General features: G+C 43.2%; 1 pseudogene; it reads left to right on the forward strand.

The window, feature by feature from the left end:
* The first annotated feature begins 16,977 nt into the window (after positions 1 to 16,977).
* On the forward strand, positions 16,978 to 17,173 carry LOC112549516 (annotated as a pseudogene).
* The last annotated feature ends 2,151 nt before the right edge of the window (positions 17,174 to 19,324 follow it).

Raw genomic sequence — 19,324 nt, forward strand, 5'->3', positions numbered from 1 at the left:
GGCGACTTTCACTCATCAATGAGCACACTAAAAGCCCTGCTCAGAGCTGAGGAGGTTCTTTGCCTCCTTCAGCAAATTGCAGCCCTGCACTGCAGAGAAGCCCCCCTGGCAGCCCGGGCTCCTGCGAGCGGACTTCAGCTCACTTCGCCCCCCTCCTCCCGGGGCAGCCCTGCACTCGGCCAGGCTGGGGGCCCATTGCTCACCAGCCACCGGCAGCTCACCTTGGGTTCAGACCACCCCCCGCCCTTTTGGATCCCAATTCAGGACAAAGTTTCCACGTCCCCCAATTTTGTCATTGCCCCAGCAGCAGATTGCAGTTTAAGAGTAATTGCCCCCTATGTATCAATAATAATAATAATAATAATAAACACCAGTTAGCTTTAAAATGAGGTGGCTGGGGGTTTTTTTTAACAAAGGAAGAAACTTTTCTACTGATCACACTCTTCAAAGCCTCTTTCTTCCCCTGCATGGTTTTATACAAAGACCCCCCCCCCGACACACACACACACACACACACACACCTTGCACAACTCAGCAATGCCTAATGGCTTGTGCATCTGACAGTATCAGGTAAACGTAAGGTCATCTCAGCATTTAGGTCATTAGTATCTATCTATCTATCTATCTATCTTTCTTTCTTTCTTCCTGGGCGTCAGTACCCAAATCTCTCCATTGCAAGGCAATGCAGTCAGGTCCTGAGCCTGGAGTGCAAACATGAGAGTATTTGTCTAAAATTTGTCCAAGTGATCCTCTAATAGCAGAAACAAGCAGCCCTTTCTCCCGTTATTGTAATCGCTCTGAAAGCACATGGTATTTAGTGGCAGGTTTTCATTCTTATGACATCAGTAAAAACAATATTTCCCAACACTTCCAGTAAATCATTCTTATGTGGCAGAATTACTGAAGGCTATGAAATTTTTGGTTTCTCTGGTTTCATTAAAAACCTTTTAATTGTGTCTTTCAGAGTTGGCCCCAGGTGCTGGACTCTTTTCATTACATTTTGCTCTAATGTGATGAAATTCTAATTCTCTCCTTACCATATGGTTAAATTTCCCCACTGAGAATTAGTTGAAAAAGGAGAAATAATCTATTAATCTCTGTAATAGATTCACAAATGAGGTTTGCCACAGAACCTGTTTTTGAATGGTAATATCTGAACAGTTGGGTGCCTTGTTTCAGGAAAGAAAGGACCAGGCTACAACAGGAACGTTTGAATTTTCACCTGGAAAGAATGAAAAGAAGCCAAGCTGCAGATTTCAAAGTAATTGACTGAGATTTCATCTAGCAAGGACATAACTACAATACAGACCTCAGTCACCTCGTGTCTCTGTATTGAAAATGAACAAACAAACCGAGCCCTCCAGAGGAGGGGGTGGCGCCCCCCGCCTCCCCCTCCTCTCCCCTCACCCATGGCTTGTGCACATGTCTCTGGTTGCAATCCAAAGTACACATTCAAATGAACGCACGTCTCCCCAACTCCCTTTCCCAGAGATGCCTCTGTTAACCTCTATCATTATTAATCCAAAGGCATTTTAGGTTTATTGTTTTCCAATTAGCAACTTCATTTTCACTGGGATCATAAACAAGGGGCTTTATCATCACAGTAGGGTGTGTTTTTATCTGTTTAATATCAACTTGTAAAACTCATTTGATCACTTAAGGCTGCAGATACTATTATTGTAATTTGATGGTGTCAGGACAAGCGGTTTACTGCTCTCAGCTTATTTCTTCGAAGGCAGAGGACTTTTTGGAGAGCTCTCACGTTGATATATGGCCCCATTCATCCTGTCTTTCTCTTTTGCTTGAAACTTTTCGGATGGTGTGTTCACCTGCTCAGTAAGCAGTTTGGGAGATGAGAGATGGGAGGGCTCAGATGTTGATACAAAGTTAAAGACAGTTTATCATCTGCATGACCCTGGTTACAGACCGGGGGGATCTGAGTGATTCATGCTTTTTCACTGTTTGGGCATGTGGAAAACTTCATCACAGACAGGTGCACTGACAGTCAGGCATTAGATGAACAGTGGCACTTTATAATTTCCAGTGGGGCATAATTAGGTATTGCCCATCTTCTGTTTTCCTCCAGGTATTAGGTGCTCACCTGACTAAACGCAGTATCTAGCTGCCTGTTTCTGGATCTGCAAGATCTGATCTGCATCTTGATCTGTCTCTGATCTGCATCAGTCACCTTTCTGGTCCTTCCTTTCTGACCTGCCAAACTTGGAACTTTCTATCCAACTGCAACTTATATTTCCCAAGAAAAAAAAAGTGCCTCTCAGGCTTGGCTGGCATAAGCCAACCTGTACCAAGCCCCTGCGGGCTCCCTGGAGAAGGTGGCTGTTTAACAGTCCCCAGTAACTTTAGTTTGGAAGCAGGAAGAATTTATAGAAGCTTTAAATGCGGGGCTTATAAAAATACCGAGGAATGGTCTTTGAGGTTTATGCACTCGTAAACTTTTGCTGATTGCTTCTGGGAAGTTGTCAGGCATTTAACACTGCATTTATCTTACAGTGCAATGAAAACACATCTGCCCAGTGTCTCGTTACCTGGTTTAATTGTAACACAGCCCTATGTCACTGACTAGACTCCATCTCTTTCATTATTTCCGTAGCAAAAGCAGCCAGGATCCGAGGTGAAGAAGGGAGGGAAACAAACAGGCGAACAAATCAGACAACTTTGCGTTATGCCTAAAGGAAGCATAAAGTGCTGGGAACTTTCCTAGGCTGCGGGGCAGAGCATCAATCGGGAGGAGCAGGGCGGATGGAGAGAACTATGCCCCTTTTCAGGTACTGACCTAGGTTTCGAGAAGTTTATTTCTGGGAACTGCAGGCAGGCTGAAGTTTGGCTGTCTGCTATCACGTCGCCCAGGAAAATATTTAGTCCTAAATATTAAGCTATAAACTTTAATGGACCATCTAGCCGCACTAAAATTAAGAAACACTTTAAATGTTAATAGACTCAGGGAATACAAATTAGAGTAAACACAAGTTGTTATTGAGATCATGAAGGCAGATTTTTTTTTTTTTTTTCTTTTTTGTTTTGGTTAAGGAACTGGAGTATGAAACTAGATCCAGGTACCTAATGTTCAACCTCTAAAGCTCTGGGTCTCGTGTTTCGCCTGTGGGAGGGGGCTTGAAAGCCCCCCTCAGCAACCAGGGCACCCAGGAGAGCATGAAGTTGTGGTTTCCGTTTGCTATAAAAGTCTCGAGAAGGGCAGAATGTCCCATTATGTCTAGATGTGCCCAGAAGTTTAATGAAATCCAGGCGTATTTTATAAAGATTAAGACAGTTTCATTACACGCAGAGGGAATACGTGTGTTTCCCTGCAGCTTTGACACGCTTGGGAAATAGTCAGCATTTCACTAATGCCACAAGGGCAGCTCTGGGATCAAGCTAATACTGCTATTACATTCAACTTTCTCCCTCTCTGATCTTGCCAAAACAGTTCAGAAGTGTGTCCCTACACAGCTAGGTGCATATGAAACACAAGTTAAGCGAAAGCCAAGCCAGGTGTCAGGCTGAACAGACAGTTCCAGCTGTTCCTCACCCCCCCCCCCCAAGTTGTAGTATTTCCTACTTTCTTCTATTGTTAATACAATTTTCGAGATACTTTATGCTCATCCGAACAATATCTTGTAAAACGTTTCATCTCAGATACACTTCAACGAAGTCCAGTGAGAAATGTATGGATTCAAAAAAAGTTGTACTCTTTCGTCACTTTTCCCAACAAAATCATCTGTCTTTAAAAATGAAACTACTATGAGCATATAGATTGGACCCTTGGCAAGTCAAAGGGCTGGGAGTTGTATCCCAGCACCTGGATGAAAGACTTGCTTTTTGGTTAAATTAGCCTGTGGACTAGATAATCCATAAACACATCATAAACACATCATTTTGCAGTTGTCCGATTTGGATTTTAGAAGCTGCAAAAGCGAATGCTTTCAAGGGGACACAACAGAGGTGCTAAGCAAACCCCCAAACCTGTCTTCCCACCAATACAGATTTATTCCTAGTATTTTATTTACTTTCTTGCAATTTGTCTTAGTAAGTGAAAGCCAATTTGACACTCAAACATATTGAGCAGTAATAGGGCTTTGCTGTAGCCCCAAGGAATTTCATGTGTTTCTTGGGACTTGGTGACGGGCTTTAAATACTCACTACCGTTCAAAAACTACCAGACAGAGAGCAGGGTGTTTAAAATTATTTATTCATGTATTAGATAAGGTAAGGGATAGAAGTACTGGCACTAGGAAAATAGGTTGTAACTTGTCAGCAGCACCTACTTCTGAAATAATTATCTCGATATCCACCGCACAGGGGGGCTAGACACAGGGCTACGCAAATGCTGGGCAGAACTCCCCTTTGTGATTAAAACGACTCGGCTAGCTGCTCACTTTCCAGTTTCCAAGCAATTAAAGGTAAAAATGTCCCATGCAGGGGAAACGTTTCCAATCAGGATACAAATCCCATTTGAAAGTAAGGAGTTTGAAGCTACCCCTTACTTGAACAGTGTTTTTAAAAACTGGTTTTGAAGACTATTTCTAAAGCTTTCAAAGCTTAAACTGAGAGAGGGCTACGTGCCTAAAGGGGGCTTTTAAAAGAGCTGGTGAGTGGGCTCTCCGTAGAGAATTGAAGTCCACTCTGGTATCTGTGGAAGGATAAATACTGCTGTACCTTTTGCAGCAAGTTTACATCTGGTTAAGCTGCAAATATGAAGACAGAAAAAAAAATCACCCTTTTTATGGGACATTCTTCCCTTTGCATTTGAATTAGAAAAGCAAATAACTTTTTTTTTTGTTTTGCTCGCCAGTGTTACAGCACACATACCTGGCCTCCCTCAGCCCTGCTCTAACAGCTCTACAGAGATGAAGAACAGACATAAACTTTTCAGTAATTTGGACAGGGAGAAAACACGTGGAATAAAGTAAAATGCCTGGTCTAGTGCGATTGCATTGCTTTTTTAAAATTTTTTTAATAAACCACTGAGTTTAGCAATACCGCTTTATTGCAGATTAGAAAGGGTGGGGGGAGGGGATTGTTAAGTGGGAACCGGAAAACACTTATTTGCAGAGCAGTTTGCTTTGATTCAGACCCTAGCCCTTTCCTGTCTTAAAGTTATGCAATGCTCCAGTTTCCCTTTCATTTCTGTCTGAATCCACAAAGGAACCCTGATGAAAAATTACACATTGACAAGGATGCTTCGCCCCGCGATTTAAAATCCACAGCACCATCTCCTGGCGTTTTAGGAGAAAAGCATGCCAGTCATTGGAGGGCACTGCAGAGATTCTGCAGGTTGAAAACAGGAGAATCAGTTTTGATCTGTAGCTACGATAAATACAAAAAGTTTAAAACTTTTTTTTATCAGTAGCCTGAGAAGATATTCTGGTACAGATAACAGATCCCTCTATTCTTTCTGTTTCTCATGTAAAACTGAAGTCTGTTGGATAAATGGATATTATTGAAAGAGAGACAAGGGCATTTCAGAGGTTTTATATATATGTAAATACAATGGAATAAGTTTCTTGAAATTTACTTTGGGGATATATGACAATGTTGGTGTGGGGCGGGACATCACACCTTTTATGCAAGCAAAGATGAATTTATGCAATATTAAGGTTGAGATCTGCAAAGAAGATGCAGTTCAGTTGCCCAGATGCCACTGAAATATGGTACATTTTATTTTACCTTTAAAATTACAGGATCAATGATTAGAGATAGGGGCCCGGTTTCATTTATATGATTTATATTATTAATAACTTGCTCATTCTTCCTAAACACACACGCACACACCCTTTGTAGGCCATTTAAGCTATTCTCTTTTCATCCATACTTTAGGGCTTTGTTCAGTCTTAAATATTCCTGATTTGACTTCCTTTTGCAGAGTATTCTTCTAAGTAACTGATCTGACTGTTAGCATTCTGCCCCCTGACATTCAGCCTAAATTGTGCTTTTCCCAATTCTATCCATTTGCCTCTTCCCTCCTCCCAGCACCTTTTGGTACTCAGTCCAGTTCTTCTTCTTCCTGCACATTTGTTCCTTTCCAATACTTGTGAGACAGATTTGTACACTATGTAAATTGTTATAGGTCCACTGAAGCCAATAGAGCTATAGAAGCTTATATAAGATGAGGCTTTCCACTTAGTTGGCTTTCCTTTCTCTCTTTGAGACTTACTCCCATTTTCTATATTCAGGTAGGGCTTGTACTGAAGGAAAATAGAGATTTGCTAGGGTAAGAAATACAGGAGTTGGCCCTGATAGTCATGGCTTGGCCAAGGTAGCACATATTTATTATTTCATATTTCAATGCAAATCAACTTATTTAGCCCTTTTATATATTTTCCATTTCTCTTGAACTCCTTCCAGATTGTCAATACATGTCTAGTACTGAGGTACTCAAACTTGGAAGCAGCATTCTAGGTGCCATCTCATCAGTGTTGTATATTGAGAGGGGCATCTATCATTTCTCCAGGACCTGACACAATGGCTTTGTACTAAAAGCCCAAAAATCGTACTGAATTTTTTGTCACTCTGTTGCACTGAAAGCTCCTATTTAATTTACTGAAGCCCATACATTCCTATATGTATGTAGATTTGCATGTATATTACATCTACTGTATTCTCTTCAGCCTCCATTTTACATGATAAAAAGCTCGTGTGTGGCATGTTTGCCTCTTTATAAATCCATGCTGTTTATTGACTGTGGTTCCTCTCTCTCTTAGGGTACTTATGGATTTTTTTCCTTTTTAATATCTTTTCCACTGTATTATTACAGATTGAAGTTAGACTTACCAGATGGTAAGTGACAGGTTCACTCTTTCTCTCCCTCCCTTCCTGCCTTTTCTAAAGACCAGTAACATGCTCCCTTCTTTCTAAGCCTCTCAGGCCTCACTAATTTTCCATAACTATTTAAAAATAATTGCTAGTGGTAAGTTCATTAGATATCTTCCTTTACACTTTACAATACACATCATCCAGTCTCGATCAGGTTTTATATATTACATTTTTTCTCAGTTTCTACTCACCTACTTTCTCATGACAGTTATATCTACAAGGTCTTTAGTCCCCATTGTTCTTTAACACCTGTTTTTATTTTTCTTAAAAAGTACAGTTCAGTAGTTCTGCTATTTCAGAATTGTCAATAAATCATTCCCCTCCTCATCACCTCATGGACCTGTTTTCTTCCCAGTAATCTCCTCTCCCCCTTATCCACATATAATTAAAAGATCATTTAGAAGACACACACATCTAAAATAGTGAAGCCATTCACTGTAGTGAATAATATACAAATGAATGCTAGCAACTTTGTTATGCTCTATAAAGAAGGTAATTTTATATGTTTAATAACTTATCATGAGCATAAAATGTAAAAGTCTTGAAGAAATATAGTTCTTTAAGAATCACAAGCCATATATTTAATAGAGAAAATATAGTTATGTGTTTTAAAGTCTCTTTAATATTTCAATTGGATTTTTAAAAATTAAAATGGTAGATCATTCACCCTTCTATCACCCCAATCACCATCCTTGGTATCCAGAAAGAACAAAGGACGTTCCTTCTTGGATTACTTTCCTAAATTCATACTTTAATCTTTCAGTGGATGATGTTTTTCAAGCACACTCAGATGTCTGATTGTCAGCTTTATGTCTCAGGAAGTATTCCCGGCAATTCAAGTACAGTAAAGTATCTACATCTAGCAAGTCTCTGTGTACTATATAACTTTTATAGTCATTATAAAAAATAATTTATTGAAAAAACTTAAACCTTTTCCAACTCAACTGACTTTTGATTTAAATGTGTGTGCTCCTGGTTATGGTAATCAGTTGTGGTGGATGCTTTTTTCAGAATTAGGTTTGCTGTTTATATCACAAAGTTTAGAAGACATGAGAGTAACATCCTCTAAAAGATAGCATGTTCGCAGAAGCAGAGATATCTCAGCCCATGTTTCACTGTTACACTGTCTGAAATTGCACATAATACAAGGTAGGAGAACTTTTGCTTTCCCTAGGTCATATTTTTTCTTCTAAGTACTATTTCAATTTGCCTTCACTGTAATACAAAACTGGAACTCAGGAAATCTGGGGTATGTGTAGACTGGACCTGGGTTAATGTCATATGACAATAATGGGTAAGTAGTAACATAAATCATCAATATTTGTTTTTCTCTCTTCTAACTGGGTTTTTATTACCATAATTTTACATACAGTGTATGCCATATGGATTGGTTGCACGGAGGGGTGAAATGGTGGTGTTATTTGCTAATGTTTCAAAAGTGTCATAAGGTGTTTACCTATTAGTAGAAGTCATGACCAAGAGGAAAGTACCATATAACAATGCTTAGCTTCTATTAGTACTGTACTGCTAGCTCATGATGATTTTGGACCAAATGATTGTAATCGATTTGAGCTTGTTGTTTGGTTTAGAGGCAAAACCCCAAATCCCACAACTGGTTTTGTGTGGGCAGAATATCACTGACAGATATTTAAGATTGCCATCCCCACTGCCAGCATAGTTGTCAGTGTTGGAAGTGCAATGAGGAATAGAGGGGAGTGAATGTCACTATGCTCTTTGATCTCTGGATACTGGAGTCTGGCATCTGCATAAATTTAGAGCAGCCTTGGTGTTGTTTTAACTTATCGGGGACTGAATTTATCTCTTGACCTGCTCCAGGGTCACAGGCAGTGTACAGCAACCTACTTTGTCATTTATCAAATTCTACTCCAAGTGCATTTTGGCTTGAGCCAAGGATTGGGACCAAATAATACATTTTTGAAAAAAATGCTACATTTCATTTTTGTTAGAAACTTGGATATACTTGGATTTATGATGAAACATTTATGTAACAAAGCTACAATGCTTCCTTTCCGCTGCCAAACAGAATTTCAGGTACCAAATACCTCTTACACAACTTCCTTTCTGAGAATAAAAGCCAGTGATCAGAAAATGCTTGAGGGTTGACAAAAGCATTTAATGTTCTATAGTTCCTAACCAGGCTGTCACAGAGACTTACAGATGCCCTCCTTGCAATATTTATTTGATTGTTCCAGTAGAAGAATGCTGGAGGGATGGGGCTGGGTGGAACACAGACTGAATCCACCAAGGTGACAGCTATCATTTAAAGTCCAAATTTGCACTAAAATAAGAACATATTTCAAACTGATGGGGTTTTAGGGAGAGGGAGGGTGTTGGCTTGTTTCCCCACAGACTGTTACATTTGGGCAAAGGATTGATTAACTGGGTTTATGGGTCATAAACTGTGTTTAAAGTAAATTGCTGCATGAGGCAAGGCTGCATACCTTAATCCAGGGGTCGGCAACGTTTTTGGGCAGTGCCAAAAACGCCCACAACTTCAATTTGTAAGATGTTGGCATGCCATGGGCAGATGGTAGGGGAGCTATGAGGGGCCTGATCCTTTCTCGCCGTCCGCCCCAAGACGTGAGTGCCAAGGAAAATGCCTTCGGGTGCCATGCTCTGTCACCCATGCTGGGGGTTGCCTACCCCTGCCTTAATTTGTTGCTTAAAGAAAATGTCTAAGAAGCAGTATTTCAATTATGAGATGAATCTTGACCTGTGCAACACAGGCATCCCTGGTATATACTGGCAGGAAGAGGATATACACAGCCTTTTCCCATCCCTATTCCTCCATAGATCTGCATGGTAGCAGGATACTGCATTAGCTTGTATGCTACAGCCCCCAAAGAGCATATTCAGGCTCCAACTTTCTGATAACTGTTAGGACTGTATGCATTAGAGAGACTTGCTTCCTACTTATTTTTAAAGGTCCAGTCTCCCCTACTCTCTTTGCATATACGGTTCTCATCATAATAGACTCCAAGCACCTAAAATCTTGCTGTTTTTCAGTGCTAGCTGCATTGGGCTCTAAAGCAGCAAGAGTTTTCAGTGTGCAAACTGCTAGCAGAATAGCTCTGGTAAACACTGGTGAGATGACACTTTTAAACATGTTCCCTTTTAGCACAGTGAGTAAGGGCAGACTTTGCCTCTGTGCCACTGTCTGTCTTTTGCAGCACTACCCTTTACAGTGAGTGGCTTTAGTTATTTCTTCTATATTGGCATTGCTAGTAATCACCATGGGGCTGACTACATTGCTATAAGATATACTTATTTTACCTCAGGGTATCTAATGCATGTCTGCAATCCTGAGGTAAATTCACCAAATTCAACTTTGTACCCTCTCTTGGGGTTTACCTTAGGGTAAAACTAAAGTGCCTGTCTTCACTACTGTGTATTTAACTTGGGATAGCTGACATGTGTTGGTCATCAAAGAAAAAAAAACAACCATTTTTGCAATGGTGACAAGAGCTGTATATTCACCAAAGGTATGAGTGTATCCCTGTCAGGCCAGGCCTCTCTTGCTCTGCTAATTGGTACCATGTAAACCAGCACAGCCTGTTCTACCGCTGGGTTGTCGGTGACTAACCCGGCGCCTCCACCTGGCTTGCCTTGGGTGAGGAGGGTGTGTGGACACCCAGAAGGACTAAAAACAAAACCTGTCAAAGGGCAGATGAGCTCCCTGTGAGACAACAGCCATCCAGACCCGGAGAGGAGATAGGTGCCATTGAGTCACTTTGCCCAAAGAATCTCCAATGATGCAGAGCATCTAAGGTGCCCCAACAGTCACAGTGGCCTCAGGACTGACTTGACTTGACTTGATGAGTGTGAATAGCTCCACTGAAATTGAGTTGTATTCATGCTGATGACCAAGTTAGATCCATGTTTCCATAATTTACAGTTTAGGCACTGTTTTTAAAGATAACTCCCATGTTATTCAGGAAGTCCAAGTCCAACTATGCAGTCCACAGGACATTGTTATCATTGTAATGCTATTGATTTGGATTCTCTGATAAAGTTAATTGACTGAATCAGGGCAAATTTGCTCCACACCTGCTCTGGCCAGAGCAAATTCAAGTGGATTTAATCAATCACTCTGATCAGGAAACTGGCACAAATGGTGCTTGTGCCCTTTGTGCCAGATTCCAGTTGAAGTTTCTTTGGTGCAATTCCAATGTCACAATACAGAAGTCAATAGAGCTCTTCTATAATGGCACTAGTATAACTGAGATACCAGAATCTGTCCCTAAAATTCTTTATTCCCTGCATTTTGTTGATCTCACCTGATCCTTTCTGTTAAATCATTGCTGGGCTTATGTCACTCTCAGTTAACAGTCTGGCAGCATCTCTTTTAGGAGCACATCTTTTATTGCATTTGCAATCTGGCCATTACTCAGCTGACTCAGGGATAGACCTAGGAACCAGTCACCTCAAATACAAAGTTATAACTCTTCCCAGCCAACAGAAGGCCTCCAACAAGGGAGGACTGCTGCAGATTTGCTCTGTGGGTGGGGACAGTGTGTCGGCAGTCTGTGAAAGAACTCTGTCTGTTGCATTTCCTGGAACCTTGCTCCAAAAGCTTTGACTACAGTGGGACAGACCATGTAAATGGTTACGGAGCATGTTTAATTAATGTCACATCCAATTTCAGACTCAACTTCTAACTGAGTTGTGCTGCCCTCTGCACTTCTTTCCTATGGAAAGACATAGGGAAGAATCCTGTTTTACTTCATGTGCTCAAATGGCAGTTACCCAATTTGCAATCTGCAATCTGCCAAGGTAAGAGGAAGCCTATTCCAAATGCTCAGTGATCATGTGACCACTTATGCATCCAACACTGCATGTGGGATCACATCTTAAACTAAGTGCAAGTGTGGCTGGGAAACTGCGCTTTAGACATGTAAAGTGAAAGAGAATTCTACTCATGTACTATTCCTAATGGGGAACTGTCCTTTTAGAGAGGCTCTGAGATAAACTAATTGGAATGGGTTATTATACCATGCATGGCCTTATATAATGCTTATCAGTTGGCTAAGTACAGACAGTCAAAAAGTCCGAGGCTGAATTGATTCAATCTTCGCAGGTTAGTTTAAGATGCGTAGATTGAACTGATAAGCAAATGAACAGACATTCACTTTTGATTCCAAAAAATGCAGCCACATGCCCATAGTGGCCCAGGCCAGAAGCTGGGGGGGCACTAGAGCCTGCCTCCCTGCTCCGCTAGGGCAGACAGCTTGAATCTGGAGGGGATCTGAGACAAGTTCAATAAACCAATTTAACCTAAATCAGTTAAGTCTGATACTACATCCATCTAAGTTTATCTTAAACTGGTTTGGGTCATTTTGAAAGCAGTTTATGTGCACTGAACTTCTTTTGTGTTATAGATTTGAACCAGTTTCCAATCACTTACACTTATGTGTAATTTCTGTCCCTAGCCTTAGAGTTCTGATACTGAATGAAACAGATCTCTGTCTGAGATCCTTCTCTCACTCCGTCTGAGTGATTCCTGAGCAACATGTTATTACAGGAGGAAAAAGTATTATAAGAAAAACTAACAATCAGTTAAAGTCCCACCCAGGTTAAATAACTTTGGAAATGTGAAAGATACCTGGAGAAGGTTCAAGCAGCCCTGTAAGGCAGCAAGCAATGGCTGCCAACAAAAAGAGAGATAGTCAGAAGGTAGCATTATGTCAAGTTCTGGAGCACTTAATGTAGAGGTGGGAGTTTGACTAGGCCCTGGGTGGGCAAAATGGCAGATCTGGGTGGGCAAAATGGCAGATCTGGCTGGTGGCCAGGCTTCATTTCCCAGCAACCCCTGACAGCATGGCTAGGGCCAGTTTCCATGGAGACCCCAGCAGCAGCCATGCTGTGATATTGCAGGGCCAGGGTTTCCATGGAGACCAGCTCCAGCAATGCTGGCAGGGAACGTAGCAGGGTGTGGAACTGCTCCGGGCCCGTGTTGGGATTTGAGAAAGTGACAGTGTGGTCTAGAACCAGGGAAGAGCTGTGATCTGCATCTTGCATGCCCCAGGCAGGGACAGGCAGGCAGTGGATCATGACTCTGCTCTGGCTCCTTGCCACGGTGACAGCATGGTCCAGAGCTGGGGCAGAGCCATGATCTGCTACCTGTATGCCTCTGCCCAGGGCATGCAGGCTGCAGATGGTGGCTCTGCCCTGGCTCTGAACCACGCTGTCACTGTCGTAAGATCCCAACATGGATCCAGAGCAGCTCCCCACCCTGCCATGCACCCTGCCATCAGGGGCAGCACTAGGGCGGGTGCTTGGGGGGGGCTATAGCCACTCCAAAATTCCCCATAGCCCCCCATAACCCCCCCTGCCAGCGGCACTGCCACCGCTGCCCACCCTGCACAGACAGTGGCAGCTGAACCCATCCCACTTCTGCCTTCAGTACAGCACCCCCTTAGTCCTCCCCCTACCAGGAAGAGGCTGGCACTGCTGCTGCCTGCCAGCACTGCTGGGGCTGGTCTCCATGGAAACTCTCGCCCCGGACTAGCACAGTGTGGTTGTTGCTTGGGTCTCTGTGGAAACTGGCCCCAGCCACACAGGGAGGGGCTGCTGGGAAATGGAGTCCACTGCTGGCTAGATCCAGCCTGTGGGCTGGACTTTGCCTGCCCCTGGACTAGGCCCATGACAGCTCACAAAAACTTCCTAACTGGCCTTCCAGTCAGAATAATTGCCTACCCCTATTTTAATGGCTTTACTAATTTTCAACCAAGGCAGGCAGAAGAGGCCAGCTATGAAACTGAAGTACTGTGTTCCATAAAAAAAATGAAACCTGTAAGAGGCATGTGTTTAAAGAGGGACTACAAAAAGAAGGTGAAAACATGCAAGATGAATCTAAATTTGAAGAGACAATCTTACAAGTTGGGGTGTTTAACTGAGTCCCTGTTAAGAGAAGTCATTGTGATTGGGATCTGGAACACTCCCCGCCAGAAAAGAATAATAGATCTACAACTCACCCTTGCTAAATAATTAGACTGTGCCAAGTAAAGAAAATTATCCAATAAAGAATGAAACTTAGGGATGAAAAGCAGTATGCTAACACTGTTGATATGATACAGCAGGGCTATCCAACTAGCAGCTCATGGGATGCATACAGCCCATGACTGGAGGGCTCAGGATCCAGGAGACCCCAGGTAGCATCCGTGCTGGTGCAGTGTAGTGGGAGTTAACTGCCAAGCAACAGCAGGTGCCGAAGGTTGCATTGCATCTGAGCAAGCAAGAGACTTGCATGGTGTGGTGCATCTATGTTGGGGGCCTTGTGGCATAGGGGGTGCTCATACAGTGCATTGAAAGCCCCTGCAGTGTGGTTGCAGGGGGCAGGGCTCATGTGGCACAAAGTACATCTTGTGTGGTATGTGGCCCAGGCCACTCAGAAGTAGGACAGCCCTGTGAAAGAGAATACTGCAAGAATACTCCGGTGGGAGAATCACATGAAGTGCTCAGAGTTGGAGTCCATAAAAAATAGTACGTGGAACTGCAGAAGTGCTGTGGCAAGAAATATAAGCATAGGCAGCATCTGGCATTTTGAACAAGATGCAAGAGCTTTACTAGAGTTTTCAAATGCCATCAAAATCCTCACAGGATGGACAAAGAAGAAGACAAGAGCACCTCTACCTCCGAGGCATTGCTCATAAGATTGATGGAGAGCTTTTAACAGAAGATGAATAGAGTATAAGTATCATAGCTAATGGGACATTTATTCATTTTCATTTAAATACTCTTGCCCAAACCAATGTAATGGCAGAGAGAGTGAGCTCTGTATTGCAAGAAAAAGCCACCAGCAGGACAAGGCACCATGAGGGACACTCAGGGCAGTGAGTTTATCCTCACTGAAGAAGCATCTGAGTTGATTGATTTGAAGCAAACTAGAAGAAATACATTCTGCAATGGTACCAGGAGTCAGATCCCAGCTGGCCCTCATTACCTAAGTAGGCCCTGTTGCCAGTGGTCTAACTATCCCAGCCAGCACCAGTTGCCTGCATGGGTATGGTTGCCTGCTTATAAATAGCAGCTATTTTATTCCTCAGCAGAATCCTTAGTAGGTTGGGTATTAGGGCTGTGTGAAATTTCACCAGCTGTTTTGTTTTGACACTGTTTCGACTCATTTTGAGCTCGAAACAGTGAAATCAAAATAAAACAAAGGGCTTCAAAACAGCCTTGAAACCTCAAACCTCAAGTCAAAATGGAATGGTGCTGTTTTGCACAGCCCTATTGGTTATTTCTCTTTAGCTAGCTCCTTGTTCCTGTCTGGTGATGTAGGCATTCCCATATCTCAGGGCTCTGCTTGTTGGTTTTTGAGTCCTGTTTGTTGGCTTTCTGGCTTCATTCTTGTTCCCGTTTCCTGCCTGTTGATTCTTTATTCTAGACTCCCGCCTGGATCCCTTTGCTCCAGATGGATTTTCTGGCTCCTGACCCCTTTGTTCCTGACTCCATTCCAGATCCCTGTCTTCTGGCAGCTGTTTCCATCTTTTGCCTTTACCTGTACCCTGGTCCTGTACAGCTATAGCTACAGCTACAGCTATTTGCTCTGGACTCCCTCATTAGTGATACTGACCTAGATTCCTGCTTCCTGTTTCCTATGCCTCTAAGCTCTAGCTTATGGCTCTACCCAGGGTAACTGCTTATGTCTTGGTCCCTTACAGTCTTACTTGGCTTCCTGATCTGCCTGATTCTGATCCATTGGCTCTAGCTGGGACCTTTGCTTGTTCCTGCTCTCCTGGATTGTGACCCACTTGTCATGACCCAAAAGGCATGATTGTGTGTGTGCTTCGGCACCAGAATTATCCCCGTCAAGTTGCAGAGCATTGCACGGGAGAGTTTCCTGTAGCAGAGGAAACTCCGGTGCAGGGACGAGTTTCCCGCCTTTTCTGCAGCTTCTTTTGCAGGGTGCATTGCTCATGTTGCGAGAGGAATGCACGGTGCAAAAGAGTTCCTGCCACCGGTATGCAAATTTGTTCCCCGTGATTGGCTAGTGTTAAATTATTCACACGTGGCGGCTAGCGATTGGCCTGTTAGCCGTATAAGAAGCTTGAGCGGTTTCCGCCCAAGCCGAAGAGGACTCCACATCCATCTCACGGGGACTCTGGGTACACGGCAGGGTAATAGAAACCCTGTGTGAGATCCAGAGGAGCTTGGAGGCCTGATCCACCGCCCACCTCTTCCCGTCTTCGAGCGCGACTTTTATAAGACGTATTTACGATTTCTATTTTGGTGGCTCGTTCACCCAGAGCATCCGGAGCTCTGCACCGTGGAGCCTAGCAACCTCCATGAGACCGTCTGTGTTGTCTGTCTGTAACTGCAACTCAATCAAGTTTTCCAGCCTACACCACTGCCATCTCGGTGTAAGTAAACAATCTTTAAAACTACCGATACGCGTCTGTGCCTAATTCCAGCTCGATGGCCTTCCCTCTCCGACCCGGCGTGCCCGGGCTGCTGGTCACAGCCCGCATGCAGTGCGGAAAAGGGCTCGGGTCGCTCCCGGCCCGCACACCACTAAGGTCAAATCTTGACAACTCATGTCCCAGTTATACCCCTGACCAGGGGTGGTTCTGGGGGTGTGTGATGGTGTAGTTATACCCCCCTTTGCAGCACCTTTACTAGGGTGGGAGTGAGGGGCACTAGCCCTGTGTGCTGATCTGAAGGGGTGGCATCAGCAACCCTCAGCCTGTTAGCCATACTGGTCCTGAGACATGCTAAGAAATGTAGTCTGGAGTCTCTCTCTCCAGGTGTCTGCTTCCTCTTGCTATGATTGGCTGCCAGGGGCTGAGCGGTACTCACAGCTCAATCATTCTCCCCTGGGTGAGGTGTCAGCTCTGAGTGCAATGGAATGGGAGCAGAGTTGGGGTAAGGGGGTTGGTCTAGACTGAATGAGATACATGTTGTGTGTGGGCTGGAGTTGGGGCAGGCAGGCAAAGAGCCCTGGCGATGTTGGGGCAGGCAGTAAGGGTGCAGCCAGGGAGCATCTTTGGAAGAAGGGCAGGGTGGCCCAGCTTCAGCAGCTGCCTGACCTCTCTTCCCAAGTTGGGCAGGCAACCAGCAGTGCTGTTTCCTCCTGCCAGCCCCAGAGGCCAAGGGTCTGACCCTAAGTGCACCCCCCTCTTCAAAACTATACTTACCAGGCAGGGGAAAACCATGACCACTAAGGTGGTTTTCCTAGTTGTAGGGGAAAACCATTTTCTTGGCAGGTAGTAGTACCTTGACTGAGGTAAGGCATAATTAGCCTCTCACTTTCACTTGCAGTGGGAAGATTTTGGCTATACAGCAACTTTGTGGAAATGGGAGAGTCCTCCCTAGCTTGCTCCTCCTACAGCATATGGCTGAGGGCAAGCAAAACTTGGGGGCATCCGAACCCCAAACCTCTGGGCTTGGGCTTCCATGTAGAATGCCAGCCAAAGGATTTGGAAGCATCTGAAGCCCAGGTGGGGGCGGAGGATGCTTGTCGGTAGCAGGGCCACGACTCTTGAATTTGGAATTGATTTGGCTTGGATCATGAAAAAAGTTCCTTCAAAAAAATTCTAGATTTGCCTCTGACACCAGAGAGAAGGGAGGGAAAAGTTTTTAAAAATCTTTTTCACCATTTGTCTTATTACTCATTACTTATTACTCATTGGTATGACAGGGACTGGAATAATTGAGGGACATCTTTCAAAAGATATACAACTATCAACTTGGTATGGAATAGAACTAGGATTACCCATTTTCCCCCCATGATTCATTCTATTCTAAAAGTTTTACTCGCACTCGGGCAGAAGCTAAAAAAGAGCTGGACAGGCTTGTTGTTCTAGCAGTCAGAACTAAATGTGTTGGCACACTCACTGTTCTTTGCATATGTCAGCAATGTTCTGGCCTGTGCCCTTTGAAAAACAGAATCCATCTTGTGCACATTGAAACCACTTTTGGGAGAGAGTGTGTCCACGGGCTACCATTTGAGTGGTGGTTATTTAACAGGAAAATAATACAACCATTTGATGGCAGACAGGGTGCCAGAATTTACTTAACAGGAATTTGATCTGGTGAAAAGGACTAGGACCAGAGACTCCAAATAACTTGAAAAGAGCTAGAGAAAAGCTCAACAAATATTGTGTGTGTGTGTGTGTAACAGAAATAACATAGCTGGGAAAGCAGTCAACTTAGGAAAGTGTACATGTAGATCACATTTAAGGTCAAGGCTGCCACCAACTTGCCTGCCCTATCTGATAAGGAAGAGGTACAAAGGTTTCCTTTTGAACGGTGAACTTCTTAGGGAAATTTGTACCTAATCTAGCTGCTTGAACCAGTAAGCTGAGTGCTATTGTGCAAGGATGGGTGTAAATATTAACAAAGAGTTTGAAGAACTGAAGGGGTTGAACTGAAACTGCTTAAATATACTCCTGAGATATGACAGTCAGTGAAAAACTTTTGTCCCTGGGAACTTCTTAGGAAGGCATAGGTTTGGTCCTTTTACAATAGCATGGTCAAAACTTGTGCAGGTACTAATAATGTTGATATGCTCAAATAGAGAAAGGTTAAGTCTATAGGTTTTTTAAAAGTACATTTTTATTAATGGGAGCTGAAAATGACCATATATCACCTGTTGTTCATAACAAAAAAAGGGACCTGATAATGTCATTCCCCCTACCAAAAGATACAGACATCTACACACTAGAGCTTTTGACAAAACTGTGGTAGAGCAACATCCAGAGCTAGATTGCGTACATGTCAGTCTAACAGGAAAAAGGATTGTCTAGTCTCAAATGTGAGCTGTGACTACCAGAGCTACTGTTGAGAATACCTTCTGTATGGGTTCAATCAAGGCATTTGGAAAGGGTGACTTGAACAGCATATTCCTACATCTTATTGTCCATTTAAGGGGGAGCTCCAAGTACTAAATGAGATTTGTTTAAAGGAGCCCGGATAGTCATTTCTGAAGTGTTACAGAAACATGTATTAAAAAGATTCTTTAGGAGTCATTTTAGGATTGAAAAACCTAAAAGAAGAAGAAAAACATTTCTCAGTGGCTTCAAATGAACAACACTATTAAGGAAGCCTTTAAGATCTGTCAAGGACAAGGGCAAGCAAAAGAGCCCCTTTGGTTAGCATAGGAGAAAATGCTCCTGTAGTACGAAGTGAGGATAGGTTGGTTTATACTGTCCTTCTTGTCCCAAATTCCTGTACTAGACTCTTATGCTCACTTCCCTGAGAGGCCTACTCAAAGGTACTCCCAAGTAATCAGGTAATATTTGGTGTTACTGATTTGGATGGTAGCATGGGTGGATCCAGGATTTTGAAAAGCGGGGTACAGATGGTGTGGTACATCATCACAAATAACACAATACATATGTTTCTCCAGTTAAAGAGAAACTAAAAGCTTTGCTAACATGGTAGGGGGTTAACACTATATATTCAGTTTAAAATCAAAGCAGAAACAGACATTGGAATGTGCACTAATTTGCTAGAGTATATATCAAGTTTAAAA

Source organism: Alligator sinensis, unplaced genomic scaffold, assembly GCF_000455745.1.
Source record: "Alligator sinensis unplaced genomic scaffold, ASM45574v1 scaffold860_1, whole genome shotgun sequence".
In the NCBI taxonomy this organism is placed as follows: Eukaryota; Metazoa; Chordata; order Crocodylia; family Alligatoridae; genus Alligator; species Alligator sinensis.